The sequence below is a fragment of the Fragaria vesca genome, linkage group LG6 (genome assembly GCF_000184155.1).
Source record: "Fragaria vesca subsp. vesca linkage group LG6, FraVesHawaii_1.0, whole genome shotgun sequence".
Taxonomy (NCBI): Eukaryota; Viridiplantae; Streptophyta; class Magnoliopsida; order Rosales; family Rosaceae; genus Fragaria; species Fragaria vesca.
Window position 1 is genome coordinate 36,886,682 of NC_020496.1, and position 4,312 is coordinate 36,890,993.

The following is a 4,312-nucleotide window of genomic DNA, read 5'->3' on the forward strand; positions in this document are numbered from 1 at the left end:
AAGGTGAAGGCTGCCCAAGGCGAGTCATGGCTGCCCAAAGCAGCCTAAGGCGGGTCAAGGCTGCCCAAGGCGAGTCATGGCGGGTCAAGGCGACCCCTTGGCTGCCTTAGGCGAGCCTAGGAGTGTCAAGGCGACCCAAGGTGGTGTAGGAGGGTCAAGGCAGCCCCTTGCCGGGTCAAGGCGGCCCCTTGGCGGCCTTAGACCGGTGAACGCATCCCTTTAGCGGGTCAAGGTGGGTCAAGGAGGGTGAAGGGGGTCCAAGGAGGGTAAAGGCGGGCCAAGGTGGGTAAAGGCGGGCCAAGGTGGGTCAAGGCTGGTCAAGGCGGGTCAAGGAGGGTGAAGGCGGCCCAAGGTGGGTGAAGGCGGCTCAAGACGGGTCAAGGCGGGTTAAGGCTGGCCAACGCAGGGTAAGGCTGGCCAACGCAGGGTAAGGCGGGTCATGCCGGGTCAAGGTGGTCTTCGTGGCCCTAGGAGGGTCAAGGCGGCCCATGACGGGCCAATGCGGGTCAAGACGGGCCATGGCGGGTCAAGGCATGTTAAGGCGGGTCAAGGATGCACAAGGCGGGTTAAGGCAGTCCAAGGCGAGTCAAGGTAGGCCTAGGCGGGTCAAGGCTAGTTAAGGTGGGTCAAGGCGGGTCAAGGCGGCCCCAGGTGGGGGGCGGGCCGTCGCGGGTCAAGGCGAGTCATGGCGGGCCAAGGCGAGCCAATGCCGCTCAAGGCAGCTCTAGTGTAACACCCTGACCCAGGTGTTAGAAGAATAAACGAATAAAATAACTAAGGAAAACCTAAATCGAAACAGAGGTAGGATCTCAAAACAAACAAAAGGTTTGTTGTGTTTGAAATCTAAATTTATTTTGTTAATTTGCAGCTGCACCCAAAACTTGATCGAGCTGCCTATATACCCTTTTAAAGGGATCAAGCCACTCGTAGTTCATCATTTTAATCTACTTCTCTACCTACACTAACAACATCACATTTACCACTATAAGTCCAAAATCAAAACCCTACTTACGGCCTCCCAAGAACCATTTCATGATACACACCAAAATTTAATATGTTTTCTTCTATACCCATTAAATCAAATCAACCCGGCCATACAAAGCCTCATGCATCATCAAAACTATATCAATTTATTATCATTCTAATATAAAGTTTCAGGAGAATAATATAAAGTCCCAAGTTTACTAAACATTCTAACTAGATTTACTAAGAACACCCATTAGATATACTATGGACACCCATTCAACTAAATCCAATCCCAAATCCATACATAACACTCCAATATCCACTTCAATGCATAAGCACAATCCAACTATAACTCAATAGTTAATATTCATCCTAAACATAGACCAAACCCAGAAACCATAACTACAACTACCGCCGCCGCCACCGTGAACAGTGGCCACCCACGGTGGTCACACTGCCCAGAACACCACATTCTCCAAACTCCACCAATATTGACTTCAAGCATCTCAACCTACTCCTTCAATTCCATACACTAATTCAAAAGTCAGAAACTACAAAAACAATCGCCACCAATGTCGTGCACAGCAGCACACACGGCAGTCCTCCACAACCAAAAATCCAACTTTTTCATCTCTCAACCAAACACGAATTCAATTATACAAAAGGTACAGCTCAAAGAGAAAATCAACTTTGATACCTGAGTCTACGCCAAAGCTCACCGGAATCCGTCGAACTCTCGCCGGAAAATTTAAAAACTTCTCCTCTTCTATTCTCCCTCACCTGACCTTGTCTCGACAAGCTGAAGTCACAGGGATGTCGAGGATGAGGAGAGGAAACTATCCACACCGGTGAGATACCACGACTTGGCCGGAATCGTAAACTCGCCGGCGAACCCAGCCTCTCCTTCTCCACTTTGAATCTCTCTCTCTCAACCTCTTCTGAAGAAGCTGAGGACATAGAGAAGGCCACGAGGACGAGAGGAAGCTTCCGCTACCATTCTTCCTCCTCGCTGTCGCCGGAATCGGAAGTTGGCCGATAAATTTAGAAATTGTTCTCTCCTTCTTTTCTCTCTCGCCGGAGCTCCTCTTCGAAAACAAAGGACATCTTGAGGACGGGGACGGCGAGACGGAGCTGTAGCCACCAGTTGGAGGCCGAGAGGTGGCCGGACGACGGAAAACGATCGACGCTCCGTCGATGCAGAGAGACCGGAGATAGAGACGAAGTCTGTCTCTCCCGAAAATAAATCGAAGGTTCTAAAAGCTTCCCCCCTTCTCTCCAGATTCTTCCCCCAAAAATATCTACCTCCCTTTCTTTTTCTCTCTTCTTTTTTTATACCCTTTACTGAAATAGTAATTTTCTGTTTTTAGACCATAATTTTCTCATACGAACTCCGATTTGAGCGTGCCACGTGTCCACGAACTCGTATTAACGTCCTCTACGACTTCCATGAAGGAAGTTCTCCCAAATTATCAACTTAACAAAAAGTCAAATTTTTAGGTCCTTTACGGTAAAACGGTTACAAGAAACAATAATTGAAAATTTACTGTAAACTTCATAAATTCACAAAACATAACTCATCGCTTCGGAAAATAATCCGGACATACCGGTGAGCTCATATAAACGTGTACCACGACTTCGGACTTTTAAATCCACTATTTACCCATTTTCAGAAAAGCTCGAAAACAACCTCGAGCAATCACTATTTAAATCTCTGAGCGCAAATAAAGAAAAATCTGCGGTAACTCGTAATCCCAAACAGTAACCTTTTAGGTACGGGGTATTATATCTAGGCATGCAGGTCAAGGCGGCCGCTTGGCGGCATTAGGTGGGTCAAGCGGCCTTAAGTGGGACAAGGCGACCACTTGGCGTCCTTAGACAGGTGAACGCGGCCCTTTGGCGGCCCCAGCTGGGTCAAGACGGCCCCTAGATGGGTCAAGACGGCCTATTGGTGGCTTTAGAAGGGTCAAGGCGGTCCAAGGTGGGTTAAGGCGGCCCAAGGCAGTTCAATGCGGGTCAAGGCGGGCCTATGAGGGCCTAGGAAGGTCAATGCGAGTCATGGCGTCCCTAGGCGAGTCAAGGCGGTAGCTTGGAGGGTCAACGCAGCTTTAGGCGGTTCTGGGAGGGTCAAGGCGGCCCAAGGGGGGTTAAGGCCGGTCAAGGCGCCCCATGGCGGGCCAATGCTGGTCAAGACGGCCCCTTTGCTACCCTAAGCGAGCCTAGGAGGGTAAAGGCGGCCATGGCGGGCCAAGGCGGCCGAAGGCGGATCAAGGCGGCCCATGAGTGAGCCTTGGATGGCCTAAGAGGGTCATGGCGGCCAAAGGCGGGTTAAACGGGTAAAGGCGGCCCAAAGCGGGTCAAGGCAAGTCAAGGCGGCCCTTTAGCGGCTTTAGACGGGTGAACGCGGCCCATTGGCAGCTCCAGCCGGGTCAAGGCGGCCTATTGCAATCCCAAGGCGAGTTAAGGCAGGTCAAAGAAGCCTAAGGCGGGTGAAGGCGATCCAAGGCAAGTCATGGCAGGTCAAGACGACCCAAGGCGGGTCTAGGAGGGTCAAGGCAGCCCCTTGTCGGGTTAAGGCGGCCCCTTGGCGGCCTTAGACGAGTGAACGCATCCCCTTGGCGGGTCAAGGCAGCCCCTTAGTGTCCCTAGGAGGGTCAAGGTGGCCCTAAGCGGGTCATGGCGGCCCAAGACGGGTTAAGGCGGCCCAAGACAGGTTAAGGAGGGTTAAGGCGGCCCAAAGCGGGTCAAGGCGGGTTAAGACGGGCTAAAGCGGGTTAAAGAGGGTCAAGGCAGCCCAAGGTGTGTTAAGGTGGGTCAAGGCGGGTCAAGGCGGCCGAAGGCGGTCTAAGGAGGGTCAAGGCGGGCCAAAGTGGGTCAAGGCGGGCCAAGGAGGGTGAAGACGGCCAAGGTGGGTGAAGGCGGCTCAAGATGGGTCAAGGCGAGTTAAGACGGGCCAAGGCAGGTTAAGGAGGGTCAAGGAGGGTTAAGGTGGTCTTCGTGGCCCTAGGAGGGTCAAGACGGCCCCTTGGCTGGTCAAGGCATGTTAAGGCGGCTCAAGGCAGGTTAAGGCAGTCCAAGGCGGGTCAAGACATGCCTAGGCGGGTCAAGGCTGGTCAAGGTGGGTTAAGGCGGGTCAAGGCGGCCCATTGGCGGCCCTAAGCGGGATAAGGAGGCCCTAGGCCGTTTAAGGCGACCCCTTGGCAGCCATGGACAGGTGAACGCTGCTTAGGCGGGTCAAGGCTGGTCAAGGTGGGTTAAGGCGGGTCAAGGCGGCCCCAGGCGGGTAAGGCGGCCCAAGGCGGGTCAAGGTGAGCCAAGGCGGGTCAAGGCCGACCAAGTTGGGTCAAGT